The sequence below is a fragment of the Phoca vitulina genome, unplaced genomic scaffold (genome assembly GCF_004348235.1).
Source record: "Phoca vitulina isolate PV1807 unplaced genomic scaffold, GSC_HSeal_1.0 scaffold12, whole genome shotgun sequence".
Classification (NCBI taxonomy): Eukaryota; Metazoa; Chordata; class Mammalia; order Carnivora; family Phocidae; genus Phoca; species Phoca vitulina.
The window spans coordinates 8271351-8292841 of NW_022589715.1; the positions used below are offsets into that span (position 1 = coordinate 8271351).

General features: G+C 47.6%; 1 long non-coding RNA gene across 2 annotated transcripts in view; it reads right to left on the reverse strand.

The window, feature by feature from the left end:
* LOC116636042 overlaps nt 1-21175 on the reverse strand; it is a 56554-nt gene extending 35379 nt beyond the window's left edge. The window contains exons 1-3 of one of the 2 annotated variants that reach the window (XR_004300274.1): nt 20961-21175; nt 14011-14171; nt 7175-7972 (exon numbers count right to left, since the gene is read on the reverse strand). This is a non-coding gene — a long non-coding RNA (uncharacterized LOC116636042). Of the gene's footprint in view, nt 1-7174; nt 7973-14010; nt 14172-20960 lie in introns of those variants that run through there. The other variant, XR_004300273.1, reaches the window with a different exon arrangement.
* Nucleotides 21176-21491: the final 316 nt, after the last annotated feature.

A 21491-nucleotide genomic window follows, 5' to 3' on the forward strand; every position in this document is an offset into this window, starting at 1 on the left:
TTTTTTTTAATTTGAGAGAGAGAGAATGAGAGAGAGCAAGCACATGAGAGGGGGGAGGGTCAGAGGGAGAAGCAGACTCCCTGCCGAGCAGGGAGCCCGATGCGGGACTCGATCCAGGGACTCCAGGATCATGACCTGAGCCGAAGGCAGTCGCTTAACCAACTGAGCCACCCAGGCGCCCCACCACACCACATCTTCTTTATCCATTCATCTGTCGATGGACATCTTAGCTCTTTCCACAGTTTGGCTACTGTGGACATTGCTGCTATAAACATCGGGGTGCACGTACCCCTTTGGATCCCTACATTTGTATCTTTGGGGTAAATACCCAATAGTGCAATTGCTGGATCGTATGGTAGCTCTATTTTCATCCTTTTGAAGAACCTCCATACTGTTTTCCAGAGTGGCTGCACCAGCTTGCATTCCCACCAACAGTGTAGGAGGGGTCCCCTTTCTCTGCATCCCCACCAACATCTGTCATTTCCTGACTTGTTAATTTTAGCCATTCTGACTGGTGTGAGGTGATATCTCATTGAGGTTTTGATTTGGATTTCCCTGATGCCGAGCGATGTTGAGCACTTTTTCATGTGTCTTTTGGCCATTTGGATGTCTTCTTTGAAAAATGTCTGTTCATGTCTTCTGCCCATTTCTTGATTGGATCATTTGTTCTTTGGGTGTTGAGTTTAAGAAGTTCTTTATAGATTTTGGATACTAGCCCTTTATCTGATATGTCATTTGCAAATACCTTCTCCCATTCTGTCGGTTGTCTTTTGGTTTTGTTGACTGTTTCTTTTGCTGTGCAAAAGCTTTTTATCTTGATGAGATCCCAATAGTTCATTTTTGCCCTTGCTTCCCTTGTACGGCAGACTGTTCTTATCAATTCCCCTCTCCCTTAGTGAAAGAAGCCTCAGTTTTTAGTTAGCATCTGGCCATCTGGAATAAATAATACATTTCCCAGGCACCTTTGCAACTAGAAGTGAACACGTGACTAAGTTCTAGCCAGTGAGATGTAAGTGGAACTGACATTTGTAACCTTTAGGACATCTTTAAAGGCTTGCCTTTCCTAATCTATCTCTTCTTTCTGGTGGTTGGAATGTGAATGTGATGGTTGGAGCTCTTGCAGCCATCTTAAACCTTGAGGTGACACACCAAGGAAAACAGAGCAGCAAAATGCAAGGAGCCTAGGGCCCTGATAATTGTGGACCCACCATACAGCCCTATACCCCCTAACTCTGGACCTTTTTATGTGAGTGACAAATAAATATTCACCTAGTTTAAGCCTCAGTTATTCTGGGTTTTTCCCAATCTTTACAGCCATACTTTGTCCTAATTAAAACACTGGGTAAGTGGAGTTTTACTGGAATGGGAAAGAGCCTGGGATTCATAGCCAAACGTTGAAAGGACTCTTAAGAAGGAACTTTCCAGTTTTCAAAAACAAAGAGAACATGTGAACAGAGTAAAGCCACCAGGTCCACAGAGGTAATGGACCAGAGTCATGCTGGGGGCCTCTGTTACTTCAAGCACAGTTCCCGAATCAGCACCATCAGTATCTCCCAGGAATTTATCAGAAATGCAGACTCTCAGGCCCACCCCAGACCTATTAAATTGGAACCTTCCTTTTTGAGAAGTTCTCCAGGTGATTCATCCGCACACGGAAGCGTGAGATACACTGCCTTGGGGGGCTTTCATGTCACATAGAGACAAAAATCAAGGCCACAGTTCCTATTCATCACAAGGAGCTGAAATTGCATAGAAATTATTTTGGAAAAGATGATTCCCACCACCCCCCTCCACTGGAAAAACTCCTATAACTCAAGGTTATAGCAGAGAAACTGGCTGGCCACCCCAGGGTGTGCACAAGGGGAAAGAAAAAAGAGTTAATGAAAGAAATTGGAGTACTTAGTCTGTCAATGCTAGGATACAACCTAAGTTCTCACACTTCTTACCAGGGATAACCAAAGTCAACAAAATAAAGTTAAACTGGTCTAGAAAAGAGAATTCTATCATGCAGAAACTACACCAGAGGGATCTCTCCAAGTCCTAGAGAATACACAGAATCTGCAGAAGATACTTCCTGCTGAGGATGAGTCAAAAGTGACAAAGCACACGGGGAGATGCAAATGTTAAAAGTGAGAAAAATCTACCCAAAGTGATTCCTGAATATAGAGCATTGTGAAAAGGAATTTAAAATAAGTTTGCCTAAAATGTTCTAAAGCTAGGAGAAGAATGTAATCTATAGAACAAGCACAGAACAGTGTGAGAAAAGAAGAACTGGTTGGAAAAAGCACTAAAATTAAGTTCTAAAAATGAAAAACATAATCATTCAAATTAGAAAATGACAATTTCTAGGGGCTGGTTAAATTTTCCATTGACACAGCTGTGGAGAAAGCCAGTGACTTGAAACACAGATCTGAGAAAATCATCCAGAATACAACCAAACATAATAAGGACATTTTTAACATATGAAAAAGAAAAAATATATGGAAAAGAAATTGAGAAACATGGAGAATGTGTTTTAATATTCTGTCTCTCGGGCACCTGGGTGGCTCAGTCAGTTAGGCATCTGCCTTCGGCTTGGGTCATGATCCTGGGGTCCTGGGATCAAGTCCCGCGTTGGGTTCCCTGCTCAGTGGGAAGTCTGCTTCTCTGCCCCTCCCCTGGCTCGTGCTCTCTCGCCTTTCACTCTCTCCTTCTCTCCCTCATATAAATAAAATTAAAAAAAAAAAAATCTCTGTCAATTGGTGCTGTAGAAAAAAGAGACAACACAGAATAGAGTGAGAGGTAAGATTTGAAGATATGTTGGCGAAGGACCTTCCAGATTTGAAAAAAAGGTTCTTAGCCTTGGGCTGTAAAAGCACACAGAATAAGTAAAAACAAATACACACTTCAACACATGCTTGTGAAACCACAGAACATCAAGGGAAAAGATAAGACTTTTAAAGATACTAGAGAGTAGAGCAAGATTATCTTCAAAGAAATGTCTATCAGATTGATATCATTCTTCCTATTGTCAACAATAGCTGCCAGAGATGAGGGAATAATACCTTAAAAGTGCTAAGGGGCGTGGAAAAGTCCATCTGCAGCTCTATATTCAGCTGACCCACATCTGAGACGAGGCACAAAGGGAAGATACTTTCAGAAAAAGATTAAGAGTTAACTAAACACAGATCTTCACGGAAGAACTACTATAGGAAGACTCAGAAAAATGAAAAGTGTGATGGCATCATAAGAAGCAATTGTGTACAAAAGAAATTATAAACACATTGGTAAATCTAAATAGGTGCAGATTCTAAAAATAGCAGTAATGACAAATGGTGAGTAAAAACATGGTAAAACGAAATACTAGACCAGGAAGATGGGAGCAAAATTAAAGAATCCTAAGTTCTAGGTCTTATTTAGGAAAAGAGGTATCAATTAACTTAAAATTTGTTCACAAAATATGAAGTATGGGTGTTAAAAACGTTAGGGAAACAACAAAAATAATAGAAATCCAATGTATAATTCCTGAAGTGGAAGAAAGGCACAGTCTCGATAGGGACACATACTCATAAAGTGAGTGCAAAATCGTGGATTGAAGGAATGCACATCGATTTCATGATAAAGACTGTCTCCAGATGAGATTGGAAAGCAATTCAAAGATTTTAGCATTATCAGTACCCTTTTTTCTTTTCTTGAAAAACAAAATCTAAGCAAATATCATTTAAACTTAGCAGTGAGATGCTATTGTCTTATTCTCTATACTTCTCTGGAATTTAAATGTATTTTTTCAATTAAAAAAATGTTTAAAGGAAGGACATACAAATCCAAAAGGGTTCCTTGTGTTTGCTTAAGGATGATGAAGGAGGGACTAGAGAGCCCAGCTCTGTGCTAGAAGGATGATACCCACCAGGAAGCATCCAGGTGTTGCAGGGATGGGAGAGGCTTGAAAGGCAGGGCTGTTGTAGGGTTCCTGGGCCCTGTCCCCACCATGCCTTGGTCTTTGCGTCTGCTTGGTTTTACATAACTTTCCACAACAGCTTGTGCTTGCCCTGCATGAAACCATCCAGTCCGACAGGGCTTACCTCTGGCACCTGCAGATGGTGTTCAGGGACCTCATGAGATGCAGCAAACTCATTAGGGGGCAAGAGTTTGTCGGTGTCAATGGAAGGTGGGGTCAGAGAAAGAGGCCTATGCTGTGTGCCACATACCCTTTGTATCAATTATCTCATTTAGTTAGAGCCTTATAAACAGCTCTTTAAGATGAGTATTATTATCTTCACAGAATTACTATTTTGCCTGTGGCCTCTCTCCCCCATGAACTGCAGAGCTGGATATGCAAATAATAACAATAACAATAGTAATAATAACAAAGCAGTGCCATGTCCTCTCACTAAGGTTTCCAACACTGCTGTTAAAACTTGCTCGTGTTCCCTCTGCCTCCTCAATAGCCCTGTCCTCTACTTTTAACTCTGCGAGGCTTCCTGCCCCCACCACCCCCCGCACCCATCTGGCTTGCTGGCCTGAGTCTTCACAGTTGGGCTACATAACTCTGCCCTGGCTGGGCCACTGGCCCTTCACCAGCTGCATTTGCCTACAGCCACCAAGTTGCCCATGTCACCTTGCAATTTACCCACGCTAGGAGTAGAGCAGGAGAGGTGAGACAAGGAGGCCCCATGTTTATCTCTTCGGTGTGAAAGCAAGCATCCCTAGGACAAAGATGGGACCTCACATCTGTGGCACGTATGCTCCGTATGTCCTCATCTGACCTTCCTAACAGGTCCACAAAGTATTATTAGCCCCATTTTAGATGTTGAAAGGGAGGTTCATAGGGGTAAGTGACTTCCCAGAATTTAGGAGTTGTTTCTCCTGTGGAAAGAAATGGAAAGACATAGGTTCCAGGATCCTGAACACATGACTCATAACCTTCCATGGCCACCCTTGGGAAGTCCTACAAGGGTTACAGATGTCCCAGGATGATGATGATGATGATGATGATGATGATGATGGTAGTAACAGCAACATAACAGAAACATTTACTGAGTATTGACCACGTATTATGTACTTTATGTATATTATGCCATGTTAATACCTATAACAGAGTTATCAGATAAGTACCATGATGACCGCCATTTCACAGTCAAGAAAACTGGAGGCTTATAAGGGTTAAGATATTTGCCCACATTGAAACCTGTAAAATTATGGGGTGGGATTTCAACCCGGGTTATCTGACTCTAAAAACCAAATGTGTGACCACTGGATTAGTTAGAGTTAGGTCCTATATGCAACAGAAAATTCCAACATAACAGTGACTTAAACAAGACAGTTTCTTTCTTTCTGAATTAAAAGAATGCTAGAAACTAATGATCCAAGGCTACTTGGCGTTTCCTATCCTCTGGACCTAGCTAATCACTCTGCCATGCTATAGTATGTCCCTCATGTCCTCATGTTCTGAGGCAGCTGCTAGTGTTCCAGCCATCACATCTGTATTAGCAAGAGAGAGGAGAAAAAAGCAAAGGTCAAATGTCACCTGTCTTTTAAGGATGTTTCCTAAAACACAACCATACTAGGCCTAGGAAAACTTTATTCTAGCTGGGCCCCTAGCCCAACACTTATTTTGGTGAGCTGGGCTCAACCGAGTACAAGCCCCATACAGACAGGCTTAATGCCTAGATCAGGACAAAACAGAGCAGTGGCCTCCCTGTGTCCTTCTTACAAGGCTTCTCTTGCCACAGCTGCCACATATAAAACAGTGAACGAAAATACACCAGTAAACATCCTGGTTGTGTCCTGCCCGTGGGTGAAGAGTGAGGAAGAACAGTGTTTAAAGGTGGCAACGTGGCATCACTTTCGGATTTGAGCAAGGGTTGACTGATTCCAAATCCCACGGTCTTTCCACTGTACCACACCACTTCTTTTTTTAAAAAACCCCACACTATCCTACAGTAGTTATTCAAATAAATAAGTAGGGCCCGTAAGGTTAAGTGGCACAGATGTTTCTAAAGCTAGGGAATCGCTCCGAGAGGCTCTCCCACCTGAGCCAGGAGCTCCCTGGTACTGCAGGGACAGCAAGTATCCTAAGTCCTGTGATGATGGGGGGACCTCTGCAGGATGTGACGGACAAGGATGATTCCATGATATGTCCTACCAGGGTCTCACTAGGGTGACGGGAAGAGGGAGACTGCTCACAGGGGTCTTTCAAATTCACTGATGTCTGCATTTTCCTACTGACTGTGTCCTTCCTGGTAAAGGCATCCCTGCCCATGGCGTGGTGGCAACTTCTTTTCACTCTTTAAGGGGCTTGCTTCCTCCTGCTCCCGGATCTGTCAGAGACACTGAAGTAGGATATTTTGACCCCACTGCTTGACTCCATTTGTCCCCTAAGGACATTTGAACTCACCCTCAGTAAAGATGCCTTTCAGGTTTTGTCCCTCTTCTCCCTGTCTGTCACTCTACATGCTCTTTATATCATAGACACCGGAAAAAATCCCCTACGGCAGGAACAGTAACTGATTGTTCCGTAGTGAGAAAAAAGAAACTGATTAATGAACTCCCTCTTCCTGTAATATGCACACAGAGCTGACTTGATCCAGGCAGGAATCATTTCAATAAGATGAAAATGGAATACATTAGAAACGCGTTAATGGTGGCAGATATAGAAAAATGATTACAGGATGAGAGAATACACCAGTTCCTTCAGAGCAAGCAAAACTTGTCCAAGCGCTTAGCTCTAAAATAAATTTTTCAAATGGAAGTGTCATGTTCACCTCCGGGGCTCCTTAGACCATTTGAGGTCACTGACTTCTCTGTGAATCTGATTACATCTGTGAACTCACTCCCCAGCAAAAAAGCACATACAATAACACGATCACATTTTTCATTCAATTTCTGGAAATTCACCGGCTCCAGATGCTCATCCATGGACTCCAGTTCAGGAACCTCAGTCTAGGTTAAGGGCATGACAGGGACACCTGCCTCAAACCCCTTCCAGGTGAGGAGGGGGCAGAGGAGGGGGCAGAGAAGGGGGAGAGAGGAAGGATTTCCTGTAGCTAGAAAGGAGCCACATTGGAAGATTCTCAATATGTGGCCGGGTTGAAATATGGCACCATGTGCCTTTAAGCCTTACCAAACGTTGAGAATTCAAAATTTATAAATTCTTCCAGTAGTTTCTTTTTGTACTTCTCTCCCTTCCCCTACCCTTTTAAAATGAAAAGCCCATTTTAATATAGTTCCCTAAAACCCAGCGGTGGGGACAAAGAGAATTCTGCTTTGATTTAGTTCATAGCAAGAGCATTCCTGCTGGCTTCGAGCTGGGGAATGAGGTGAGACCAGAAGGATGAGGCTGGGGGCAGGGCGATACACCCACAACCAAAGCATTCTACTCTCTGCTCTTCCTGAGCTCATGAACCCCTCGTGCAGAGGAATGAGGAAGGGCTTTGACATCAGACAGACAAGGATTTAAATGTCTCTTTGTTACTGTGTCCCTTATGGCTTATACAGCTTGGGCAGGGCATTATATCCAAGCCACGCAGTCAGTGCCTGGCACACTGTAGATCCCAAATAAGCAAGGGTTCCTTGAGAGAACTTAGACTTTAGAGGTATGTCTTAGTCCATTTGGGCTGCTATAACAAAAATACCGCAGGCTATGTGGTTTAAAAACAAACACTGATTTCTCACAATTCTGAAGGCTAGAATCCCAATATCAAGACCTCAGTAGATTCAGTGTCTGGTGAAAGCTCCCTTCCTGGATCATAGATGGCTGAATTCTTGACCTAATCACCTCCTGAAGGCCCACCTCCTAGTACCATCATAGTGGGGATGCTTGGGGGGCGGTGCCACAAACATTCAGTCCATAGCAGAGTACCATGAGCAGGAAGGCCTCAGAGTCCCAGTCCAGGATGAGCTCTGAGATTCGTTTGGGAGGCTGGGGCCAGAGTAGAAATCTTGACTTGCTCACGAAGACTCAGAACGCTGCAGCACAGCCTAGAGCCATTCTCTGAGGAGAGATTAGAGGCTGAAATGGAGGCCACACTCTTGTGGAAATGGATGAAAGGAAAAATTCTTAAATAACAGTGAAAGATGAAGCACAGAACACCAAAGACATGGCATAGTGTTTGAGGCGGGTGGAGGGGCGGGCATGGACGCTGTGACTGGCATGTACCAAACAACTTCTGAGTCCTATCTCCACTGTCAGGAGTCAAACCACCTCCCGCCTGGGGGTGCTAGCTGCCCCTTCCCACCCACCCACGCCTTGACCAGCCAACAGGAGCAGTGCTGGCTGGGTCTACATACCCAGCAATGACAACAACTGCTGCCCGAGGTGAAAAGAGACCAGCCCAGACTTTTCCCCAGATGAGGTTACTTCCAGAAAGGAAATCTGCCAAGAGATGAGAGCTACCAAGTATGGGGAGGGGGCATGGCATACTGGGGCCATGGGGGGAAAGCTGATTTCTGGCACTGCCCACACCCCAAAATAGCAGCGAAATCAAACATACCAGGAAGGGGCATCTTCCTTCATAGCTTCCATTCCCAGGCATTTACTTGGAGAGAGCATATCTGTGTCCTCTGGAACCCTAAGGTGCTGTCCTAATCTGCGCCAGTCTCCTTGTGAGGACCCATAGGAGACAAGACTAGCCCCAGGCCCACCCTACCTCCTTTGGGCACCCTTCTCTTCACACATCAAATCAGCCTGAGCGTCCAATCCAAAACAAAAGGAAAGAACACACAAGTAAGGATTCCCAGAGCCTCTCCACACTCGTTCCCAGCCACCCCCAGCACTCTTCCCAGGCTGGCCCTCGCCTTGGCAGAGCTCAAGGCAGGCTTATTTCCCCCAAGGTTGTCACAGACCAATTTTCTAAACTGCATGAAAACAAAAAACAAACAGAAGACCAAATCCACCAAAGCTTGAGTCTCGAGAACAGCTTGGCAGGCAGGAGCAACGTGCTAACAATTTCATGCTGTTTTAAGAGTTTCTAACGAAGCAACATGCACCAACAACCAGATGTGCCCTGATACCAGAAGGGAACATGGGCTTCTAGAGACAGACAAAGATTCATAAAACAGGAAAACACTCATCAAGAAACGTAGCTTCCAAGCACGCTGGGCCTGGGTGGCTGGTGGGGAGGCAGTCTCGGTCCGTCTGCCCTGCGAACTCATTCACACAACCATTCATTCAGTCCTGCCAAAGAATTGTGGTCAGCGCCTTCTTTGCACCGGTGGCCCTGCTGGGTCCCTGGGATCCCGAGTGAGTGCTCATAGCCTGCGCAGAACAAAGGCAAGGAAACAAATATAATTACAGCATAATATGCTATGTCTGAAATGGAGGACAGAAGCCCAGGAAAAGAGGTCCGATTCAGTCTGGGTGGGAATCAGGGCACTTCTTAGAGAAGATTTTGATTCAGTGTGTTTCAATATACTCTATGGAGCCCTTATACACTGAGGACGCAGGAGGGGAAAAGTCAGATGCAGTTTCTGTCTTCCTGATGCTTACCCTCCAGTGGGGAAAGCAGTGGGCCTCCAAGAAGTGAATGGAAGCGCACTGACCGTGCTTGTGGCAGGCGATCTTAGAGTATTTACTTGCACCCACTCACTGCATGCAGCACGGACGCACATGGGCCACCAGCTGCGCAGCCGTTGAAGAAAACTGGCCCAGCTTCTTGTTTACGGGTCTGTGGCTTATGAATGGGCCTTAGTTTCCCAGGGGAATGAGGTCATCTCTGAGTCCCTGTCACCAGGGCCCCACCAACTCTGAGATGACCACAGATTTTACCATCGGCCAGGGCCCTGGGCTCCGAGCTGCCCCACAGGACCAGCCCCTTGGAGTTGGTGGGGGCTGACCCCGGAGACAGACAGACGTCCATCAAGCGACTTTCAATTTCTACCCCATTAGTTTATCTTATCACCTGCCTGCTTGTAGTACACAATTAATATTTTTGTTACTGAAATTATTGTGAGATAACCATTACATTGCATTTGGGGTTTAAACGTGCTCATCAGATAAATGTAAACATGTAAGTTATAATATGATTTTTGTAATTTTCCATTTTGACATTTCGTCTTCATCAAAAAAAAACAAAAAACAAAACTTCCTTTTTCTCAAAAAGTAGCCGCTGGCCCTGGCCTCCCCTGGCCTGAGAGGTCATTCCAGGTCAGAAGTCCTCCTGCGCCTCGGGCAGTCCTCGCTCCCTGGCAAAGTCCATTAGCTGAGGCTTAATGCCGCCCTAAAGCCAGTGGCCCTCTTTATTAGGGCTGTGTGTCACCTGGTAACTTGTTTATTGCAGCAGCTCTAGGGTGGGGTGGGGAGGGGAGGGTGGGCGTGAAGGTCACAAGTAGGTGGGAATTGCACACCTCAGGCTGGAGCCTCCCCTTGGTCATTATTCTCCCAGAATGACCTCTGGGGTGGGGGGGTACCCAGTCCTCCTTGAGCTAACACATGACAAGCCAGCACAAAAGAACTGCAAACAGGCCCCTAATTAATGGGTTTGCTTAGAGCTGTTTCCCTGTTTAGGGACTTCATCCCAATAATTGCAGGCTCCATAATCATTAATCAGTCACTACTACTTTTCTGGGTGCCGACCACAAGCCCAGCTCTGTTCCAACAACCGTGAGGAGAGAAGAGGGAAGAACAGAAACTCGGGCCTGTACCAGCAGCTTCATTTGCAGGAGCTCTCAGAGCATCACAGCGAGCCTGAGAGGCACATTTAGCCCTCTTTTTAGATGAGGAGACTGAGTCGCAAAGAAATCAACTCGCTCCAGCTTCTCAGCTCGTGAGCAAGAGAGTGAGAATTTGAACTTGGGTCTGGCTGACTCCAAAGCCTGGGCTCTGGGAGGAGATAACAGATTAACTGTTCAAAACCGGACCAGGGCAGAAGAACTCATGGTTGGGTGGGGCCAGGCATACTCTCTGGATCCTAGGAGCCCAAAGAAGGGGAGGGACACAGGGCCGAGGTCCTGGGAGAAGGCCTTCCAAAGGAGTGGCATCACAGGCTGGGCCTGAAGGATGTTTATAATAAACTGTGCTCAGGCACTTTCTCCAACCACTAAGTCTAGGGTTGGAAAGGATTGTGGAATCTGTGCCTCACTCGGGGCCAATAAATGATTCGTCAAATGTCCAAGGAGGCCGTGTACGCGTACACACACACACGTACACACATGCAGAGCCACCTCAGCAGCTCCAAACAGTGCCCAGAACGGGCATGAGGCAAGAGGACCTCAGTGGGCAACCAGATGTTGGCATCAGGCACTAGTGGGGATTAGGACGAGGGCCAAGCCGAGAGGAGACGGAAAGCCAGTGAGTCCTGTGATCACCCTGGACCCAGAAGGCTGGCAGCTCCCCGAATGTCTCAATTTAGACCTTGTCCCAGAACATGAGAAATGCCAGGGGCAGAGGAGACGGGCCAGGAGATGAGGAAGAGCAGGGGCTAACCAGGAGTTGGGCCCCTTCTCCTTTATCAGTCATCCCAGCCATGCCCCCACTGCTGAGCTCTCCCTACCTGACCCCTGAAACACACACCAACCAGGTGTTCAGACCCCCGGCTCCATGGGAAGAAATGCACACCACAATCCCATCTGCATTCACCTGTGAGTCTCTCCTGGGCCCTGGCTCTTTGCACACTGATGTCTCAACCAGGCATAAAGTCAGAGCCCTCAGGCCAAGCCCAGGTCTGTCAGAGATGGACAAATGAGAGCCAGCTGGGATCTGACCAGCGAGGCCCGTACCAGCCCATCCCCTGAATGCCAGCCTCAGAGGAATGCCATGGGACCAACCATTCCTCCCCACAGCTGAGATGAGAATGTGAGCCTGGCCCCAGGGGTCATCCAAGCCCATCTTCCATGGCCCACAGGACCTGAAACACCGTCCAACAGTCCACAACACATAGGACTTTGCCAACAGGCTGTTTGTGAATTAGATTCAGAGTGAGCTGCTGGCCCATGGGAGCAGGCCAACTCTTCCTCCAGTGGCCAGGCCTCTCAGTCTCCAAGGAAAGCGCGCTCTGGTCCTAGAAAACAGGCTGGGAGCTAGTAGCCAGGCTCTGGCCAAGATTTGGTAAGCCAAGCCCCAAATAGTCAGCAAGAACCCAGGCCCAGCTCTACCTACCAGTCAGTACAGTTTATCTGGAAACGAACTTCTTGCTCAGATGCCCAGCCCTCAGCAAAATCGGAACTAGGACCAATCCTATGTGAGGAGGGGTCCCCACAAGTGTGAGCTGAGGAAACCTGTCCTATTCTGAAGCAGCTCCCTCCTCCTTCCCTCCCTTCCCTTGGCTTCTCTCCCAATCTCCCACAGAGCCTCTGGCTGTTCTGTCCTCAACTAAGTGGCCAGGGAAGGAGGGGAAAAAAAAAAACAAAACCCATTCACCCTCTTAATTTGCCACTAGCTACTGAGGTTTCTCTGGAGAGCCTTCCCCGTGCCACGTCTCGGGTGCCTGTGGGAGGAGATGTGCTGGAAAGCCCAGCTCTCCACACTGGAGCCCATCAGGAAGGAGACAAAGAACAGCCCAGATTTCCCATGACTTGAATCCCAGAAGAAACACAAAACCAAGTCTGTGACCTTCATTTATACTGTGGTTATTTATTATTCTAGGAAGAAGGTGGCGTCAGGAGGGAGATGGAGAGGATTTCCAACAGTAGCTATTGTATGTGAGCAGTCCTCCTAGGGGGCATGCCAGCTCTCCAGCCTCAACAATGTCTGCAGAGTCTGACCGGCGGGTAAGCCCTACAAAGGGGCACCCACCTTCTGGAGCACCCATAGAAAGTGAGCCACGGCCTCAGAACTTGGCCCAGCCTGTTCTCCAGCCCACAGGAGCCCTCCCGGGCTTATCCTGGTGCTGGCTGATTGAGAGTGTCTGCTTCAGGGAAGAGACCAGCACCAGCTTAGGTCTGTAGTGGGACAGTCCAGAGGAATGAGCAGAGGGCACCGTTCCTGATCATCCTGCATCTTGCTCAACGTCCCCAGCTACCTAACCAGTTCTGTCCTTCCATCCTTCCCTCCCTCTCCTCTCTCTCTCTAGCCCCTCCCCCTCCGACCCCCCCACCTCCCTTCCACTCTCCGCCCCCCCATCTCTCTCTCTCATCCTGCACATCTCTCACATGTGTGTGTCTCTTGCTGGCAGCTGGCTCTTTCCCACTCTCTGTCCCCCTTTTCCCCCAGTCAAGCCCCCACATGCTCCAAAGCCAGCAGGGGACAAGCTGTTTCTCAGCTGAATGGAACAGAAAACTGTACTTCTGACTCTGAATGTGTTTCAGTGGAGCAGCCTCTGCTGAAAGCCAGCCACACTGGGCTCAGATGTGGAACGGCAGCTTCAGGGACAAGCTATGGCTGGACTGGGAAACATGCTGCATTCGCCCTGCATATGTCTGAGTCACCTGGGCTCCACACTGTCACCTCCAGCCCAAAATGCCTTTCCTCTTGGGCGTGGGTAGCCTCACTTGGGCAAGTGACTGGGAGAAGAGGGTACCTCTGAGGACCTCCCAAGAACCACCTCAACACCAAAAACTGCAGAGAAGCAGTCCAGAGAAATGAAGTCCAAGAATACTGCCCAGAGAACCAGGTCATCCCCACACATCCCTGCCAGTGCTAGCTTTGGAGTGTTGAGCAAACCCTGTAGATCCCAGGAGGGTGGACCTCCTAGGGACAGGGCTCAAACACACACACGGACCTCACCTCAGACAGCAAGAACACTCCAGGCCTAGAGGAAAACCTGCGATTCATGAGGGCAGATTTTCCAACCCTGAGAATTTAGGGTTGTCGATCAAGTAGGACTGTCAGATAAAATACACAATACCCAATTAAAACTGATTTTCAGGTAAGCAACAAATCATTGCCCAGTGTAAGTATTTCTCAATAGTGCCTGGAACATACTTATGCTCAAAAATAATTCATTGCTTATCTGAAATTCAAGTTTAGCCGGGCGCCATGTTTTTATTTTCTAACTCTGGCAACACTACTCTAGAACCACCTGACTTCACAGTCCTGTTGGAAGTGGAGAGGGAGTACCATAGGGCAAAAGGGACAAGAACCCACAATCAGCTCACCTCTTTCTTGTCCCCAACGGTATTTCTTCACTCTTCAGCTGGGCCCCGGCCGGGCCGAGTTCTCCATCTTGACCTCTCTTGCCACCGTCCCACCTGCTTCCTCAGCTGCTCCTAGCTCCTGGGGCCCAGCTGCAGACCAATGCTTCTGCCCCTTCATTTGGCTGAAATGAAGTTGAATTTTTCAAAACAAACTTTATTAGAAAAGCCAAGGTAAAAAAATAAAAGTAAAGCACACAAATAATTGAACTCGTAAAAAAAGTATAGCAGTTGTCACATGTAAGAAGATCAAATATCAAAGCCCTGAGATCAGATAAGTCTAGACATGGTCCGGTCCCTCTTTCCCTTCAACTGTTCTTGGATCCACTGACTTGCAGCAAGGTTTTCGACCCGGCTGGCCCTTCAGTGAAGCTGGCAGAACATTCTGGAACAGAGGCTCTCGTTGGCTGCCTACTAGAATCACCTAGGAAGTTTTTTGCAGCCTCTCCCAGACCAATTAAATCAGAATTTCTGAAAATAGGGCTCAAGTATCTGGAGCTTTAAAAGCTCCCCAGGTGATTCTAATATGCAGCAAGGGTTGAGAACCCATGCACATCAGAAATCACCTGAGAACCAATAAAAAACTACTGATGCTTGCATCCCACCCTCAGAAATTCTGATTTAATTGGTACGAGGGGCGGCCTGGGCACTGGGGTTTTTAAAAGCTCCCTAGGTGATTTTAATGTGCAGCAAAGTTTGAGAACCACAGCTCCTCATACTTTATAATATAGACTTCAGATCTCCCAGGGACCTTGCTAAAATGCAGATGCTGACTCAGTAGGTCTGGGGTGGGACCTGAGATTCTGCATGTCTAACAAGTCCCAGGTGACACCACCACTGCTGGTCCCCAGGCCATACTTTGATTAGCAAAGTCCTAGATGGATGATCGTAAAGCCTGGATGTACCTTGGAATCATCCGGGGCACCCTGACAACTACCTCGGCCTGGGTCCCGCCCCCGCGGTTCTGATGTAATTGCTATGAGCTGGGACCCGGACACTGGGATTGTAAAAGCCTCGCAGGTGATTCTGATGTGCAGCCAAGGTTGAGAACCTTGGATGGGGACCAACGTCTAGACGTCATTTTACAAGTGGCCCTGTGACCCCCAGAGGGGAATACCATTCTCCATAAGCTGTTCGAACTCACCTCTGTTCCCGGCCCTAGCCGGCAGAAGATCCTTTCTTCCCTTGCCTCAGAAGGCCATGCCCTCTAGTAAAAATTCCCTTTCTCCCACTTCGGCCCGAAAAAAGCCTCGAATTCCCAGCTCTGTGGCAAAAGAGAATTGACTGACATGGGACCTTGAAACCAATCGATGGTCAGAACACGCCCACCTGCCTTGCTCTGTCACCAATGGTTCCCTTTGCTGGGGGAGGGTGTCTTCTATAACGATGCCTCTGCCGGAGGAACCACGGGCCGCCCGCCCAAGAGTAGGCTTCAGCCTTCCAGTAACACATGAAGAAGAGAAGCTCTGCTTTGACTGGATGCAATCAATCATGGGTGCTGAGCGGTTTTCATTACGTGGTAGTTCCCAAGCCAGGTTAACACATAGCCTCTCCCCCTGTCCTGCCTCATCCTTTTGAAGTGAAGCCGTGGTGACTTGTGGGACTAGAAGTGGCCCACAGAGAACCAAAGGACAACGTGGACTTGAGAAAATTATTACTCTCTTTTTGGTGTGACTTCCATGAAATTATTCATGAATCATTTTTGTTTTCCTAGGGGGCTAACCATAAATATCATCTGTAATGCATCTTCATTAGGAGCTTTCATCCTCAGACAGGGTCTGTGTCTTCTGCTGGGAGTTGGATGTTGCCGGGAGGAATGCGAGTCCACGGCTTGGGGATCCGGCATTTGTGTAAAATATGAACTCTAATGTGTAGAATTTGCAGGTCGCCGAAGTGTCACAGTCTACTGAAATGGGTCTGGAATCAATAAGTACACATCAAGCTCAATTGTGTTTAATTTTCATTGCTACCTAGAGGAAAGCCTCGCACAGCCCTACACGAGTGAAATTAAACATGAAAGCCCGTCTGAAGTGGAGAAGCAATACTTAAAATGACCTGTAAATAGGGTAAAACATGGCAGCCCAGCCCATCACAACATTATTGTTCATTTTTCTTTCCATAGTGGAGGTGACGGCCGCCATAAGAAAATCAGAAGAGACATGAGCACATTGCAGATCTAAAGGAGAACAAAGTGTTTTCAGTTACACACCAGCAGGACTTCCCTCTTTGCACACCCCTGGAGTCTCTTCCAAGTGGAAAATCACACTCTGTCCTTCAGCAGAGAGCAAAGGAGGAAGGCAAGTAAAACAAGGCCCTCCTGAACTTGGCCAGCTCCCGGCCCCATGCCGCCCCAGCTAAGTTCCTTGGCCAGTGAGACAATGTAAGTTTCAGCCCTCCCGGCTGACATGGGTGGGGGGCAGACACCCACACTGGGCACTTCCAGCTGACACTGACCTTTCAGTCATGGAAACATTCCCCAGACCGACACTAATCGGGGGCACATCTGGCGTTTGGACTGCATCCAGATGGGGGTTGTGTTAGTCGAGTCAGCATGATAACCCGCTGGGGAGGCAGGGGAGGGGAGAGTGTAGCCCTGCTGAGAGCAATCAACATCGCTGGCTGTGTATGTAAGACATGGTCATGCTGCGGGCCCAGTGAGTCATAGAATAGAGACCACCTCATCCCTGTTCACCCACTTTCCCAACCCCAACCTACAGGGGAGAAAACTGGAGAGACCCCAAGAGCCAAAGCAACTTCCCCAGGCTCCCACCACTGGTCAGGAGCAGTCTAAAATGCCAGGGTTCTGATTCCCACTATCATACACTTCCCATATTTCTACACTCTCTCAAAGTGTAGTGCAGCACACATTATCTCAAGATAATATGCAGGCCAAGGTGATGAAAAGAATCCAGCTGTTTTTCCTCTGCTAACTTCCTGTGACTTGCAAATGTCTAGGACAATTTTCCAAGGCAGTGACAAATCCCCTTGGTCTCCATCCCCTGTGCCCGTCCTGCCACCCCAACTCTTCCACTGTAGCTTCTTTTTGGGATATGGAAGGAGAGGCTGGCCTTCCTGACTGGTTCCTGGACTTTAACCAGAAAGGAACACAATACCCTCTCTCTCATCCCCAGGACAAGGGACTACAATGGTGAATAAGACCTCATGGTATTGAAGGTTCAGCCCTACAGGTCAGGAATGACCGAAGATATTGGCCAGCTCTCAGCATCTGCCTTACAAAGCCTGACACCTGTTGCAGCCATGAACAGCACTGCTAAAGAGGTAATTAAGTAAACCAAAGCCAGGATAAAAGGGATTATGTCCCCACCCACCCACACAGAAGGCTGTCTCCAGCTGTCAGAAGGAAGTTCTTTCCATGGCCCCTGGAGTACAATCTCCACTCATGGGCACCATGTTTCAAGTCTACCCCAATGATCCTTCTCTGTATAAACATCCAGGCACAGATAATTATGGAAATCAGGAATCTCTCATCCACCTGCTCAAATCACAAAGAGATTAACAGGATTTTCCAGTATAAAAACTGCAGAGATCTGTTTATCCTTCTCCCCTTATTTGTTATAAATGCCTAAAGACAGGGAAATAACTCAGGTAAAAACAAGACCCGTATCAATGATCAGCTTCCCAAAGTAAATTTCAGCTCACACAGTAACCAATCAGCTTGCACAACTCCCCAGCACTGTTCTCTTCCTTCTACAGCCAGCCTCCATACAAGGGCAACTATCGTCCACCATCCAGTCAGCTTTGTCCTCTTCTGAAATAATCAGAGAAGAAAATTTTCTTCACTCCAATTAAAGATATGTCATATCCCCCCTCAACCTGAAGATCACCTCCCCACTCTCAGACCCCTCATTTCTATTGTCCAACTTAGAAATAGTCTTTATCCACGGGTCACTGAGACAGAAAAATGACCCTCTTCCCCCTTTACGGGACAGCTTCTGAGTTTCTCCCTCCTCAGGAGGATTTTGTAAGACTACAAGCTCTCCAGGTCTCTGAGAAGAAGCTCACAGACACCGTCACTCTACCTAAGCCAGCGGGGGTCTCCGCCCGTGCCAGCTCTTTTCTCCTTGCCGATGATTTGGTACAAAGCCATTTCATGTTCCATGCCAAACCAGTAATTCACAACACTCATCAAAATCTGCCTCCATCAACTGACTCAGCATTCCTGCTTTGCAAGCATAGCCAACCTCCCTAACACCATAACATCCTAGCCTTCAGCTTCACTATTTACATCACATGAGAGCTTTGGGCTTAGAAAGCCCAGTTCCCTTTGGATAAAGTATGCAGATGATTCATCCTCTCATCCTGAGCCTTGATATCCATGCCAAAAAGTTTCTGAGATGGGGCTCAGAGAGGACAGAGTGGGGGAGTCCTGTTTCTATGGAAACCAGTGTGCCAGTTTCCAAAGGAGAAAGACTAGCTGTTCTTGGGGCACTGCTTTGCCAGGCTGTCCTGCAGAAATTGAGGAAGTTTCTGGCCTGGAGTGGCTGTGGACACAGCCTGGGATCACCGTGGAGCCTCAGGCCACACTGACACTTGCCTGTCCCTTCCATCTCACCTCCTCTCATGCTGAGAGATCCTACCCACCACAGACATGCCGTCTGGCCTCCTGGGCAGTTTCTTCAGCCCAGCTCCCCAGCCAAGTGAAAAGTCCACTCTATGTCTGTAGACAAAAAGGGTGACTCAATTCTGTGTTTCAGGGAGTGAGTTAAATTCCGTTAGTGGCAGGGGGGAGGGGGTAGTGAGAGGGATAACAAATAACAACTTGTCTGAACTTTTTACATTTCTCCTCAGTGCCGGCAGTAAGGTTCACAACAAAGTCATCAATGATAGGGAGGGAGACCTCCCAGCTGGATTGTCCCTCAGCCCCTCAGACAAGCTGACAGGACTTGGAGACTGATTCGCATGCTAGGAGGATCATGGATTGGGGGTTGCAGGGAAAGGGGGTCAAGGTCCCAGAGACAGAATATCCAGGAGGGAGATTGATGTAAGGGTCATAAGATGCCCAACATACAAGGGAGATGGGCAGAAAGAGACAGTCTCCCTCATACTAACAGGCATGATAAGCTCCCAAAATGGAGGCTTCAACCATTGGAAGGTCCTAGGGGCCAAGAGAATAAAACTAAAAAAAGACTTTAAGAGCTCACTATGTGGGGCACCTGGGTGGCTCATTCAGTTAAATGTCTGCCTTGGCTCAGGTCACAATCCCAGGACCCTAGGATGGAACCCTTCCTCAGGCTCCCTACTCAGCAGGGAGTCTGCTTCTCCCTCTCTCTTTGCCTCTCCCCCCTGCTCGTGCTCTCTCTCTCTCTCTCTCTCTCAAATAAATAAGTAAAATCTTTAAAAAAAAAAAAAAAAGAGCTCACTATGCACCAGACACTCTATGCTACATATACTATTACATTTATTACTTTGTATAATTTTCACATCAACCCTATGAGAATGAAACCATCACATGCCCATTCTACACAGGTCAAAACTGAGACTTAGAGAAGCTAGCTAAGGTTACAGAGCTAGTAAGTGAAGGGACTAAGATTCAAACCAAGGCCCATCTGGCCAGAGGGCGTACTCTTGACCACTACACTACAGCAAGAGGTCCTAGAAATGGCAACCATGTCTATTAACCAATTAGAGACTAGTGTGTGAATGGTGCTGGAAGGACTTTTAAGATCCCAGAAGACAGTTGTTGGCTTCATTCTGACCAGAATATTAGCCGTCCCCTCCACACAGCACCACTTTCAGGCAAGGCATATTATGACGCTTGTCGTAAGTGTTTATAATACTCTATGGCCGGAGAGCCCAGTGTACACCACTGCCTTGCCAACACGCCTTCCAACCAAAATACAGCAGAACATGGTAGGCTGAGATGAGGCTCCTGAACAGAAGCCCTTGATGTCCCATCTGTCAAGCAGAATACCAATCCTTGATTTCGCCACCTTCTAGAGGTCTCCGGGGAGACTGTAGGCCCTTGAGGCACTCAGGGATACAAAGCCAGAAGGGAATGAAGAGGCTCCACCCACCTCATTCTAGCTCAGGAATTTCCTCGACCTTCCCATATTCTGCCCTCCCCAAATTACCCACCAGAATTAGGCTAAAGGCCTCAGGAGTCAGTCAAGGGACAGGACTGGGGCAGGGGTCAGATTCTCTCTTTCAGTTGATTGTCTCTGATGACTCTTGGCCTGATCTAGTCAAGCTGAATCCATCACTCTCAGGGGGCCGTAGGTGCAGAGAGGTACATCTTAGAAGTGTATCTAGGATGTTTAAAACCTTGGTACAACAAGAAGGGCGTGAGAAGCTAAACCAAAGAAGGAGACACAGTTACACAAAGTTAGGGGATCTAAAGAGCCCCCCAGGTACCAGAAGGACCAACATAGTAAGAATTTTAAGAGGTGATAAAGGTAACTTACTGTCAAAGGAGGCAGATATGGCTAAAGAAACAAGTGAAATTAATTCCCTTCTCAAGCCATCGTAAAGGTGAATGGCTACCAGATGGTCAGACCAAAATACCTGTCCACAAGCTGCTAGAGAAAAAAAAAATAAACGCAAGAAGAAATTGGATCCTCCACGGAGCAGGTGAGCAGGAAATTAAAATATCTGTATGCTGACCACAGCGCAAGACCACACACGGTCACAAAGAGGCTGTTAGAAAGACAGTGTGAGCGTGAGTGAGCGTCTATCCTCTGTCTGCCAGCTCACACCGAGAGAGAGAGAGAGAGAGAGAGAGAGAGAGAGAGAGTCACAAACCTCACAGCGCCAGAGGAACAATCCTCCGAGAAAACCCAGCCATTCCAAGAGAGATGAAGACGGGACAGCAGAGGCCGGGCCTCGGAAGGGAAAGTAGCACACCTCACAGAGCGTGTCACTAGACCCAGTACCAATATCTCTTCCTGAGCACTTACTATGTACGAGGCACTGTGTCCCAGGCAGCTTCTGAAATGGCTCTGATTCTTGCCTCCTGTGTGATCCCTTCCCCTTCAGTGTGGCCTGGACCTGGTGACTTGCTTCTAACGAACAGAATACAGCAAAAGCGATGGGATGTCACTTATCTCAAAAAAATCTCCCTGAGTGGGTACTTCACAGACTCTACTCCGACTGTCAGTGACTTCATCCCCATCCTCTCCTTCAATCATCCTCTGTTCCCTGTTGCTACATTCCTTCTAGAAGATAGACAAACACACACACACACCCACACCCGCCAAAGGCTCCAGAAGTTGGAGGGAGCTCAGCCTCCTCCTGCCATTGTTCAGCTTCTTCCCAATCAATCTCCTGCCAACCACAAATTAGCATAACACAGGCATTTACAGTGCAGCCCCCAGGGACAGATAGAAGCTGCTAATCCTTAAGAAGGGGCACTGGTACAATAGCAGGAGGCCGAAAGCCTCACCCCCACCCATGGGGTGTTCCTTTGCAGCCCTTCCAGCTCTTTTGTG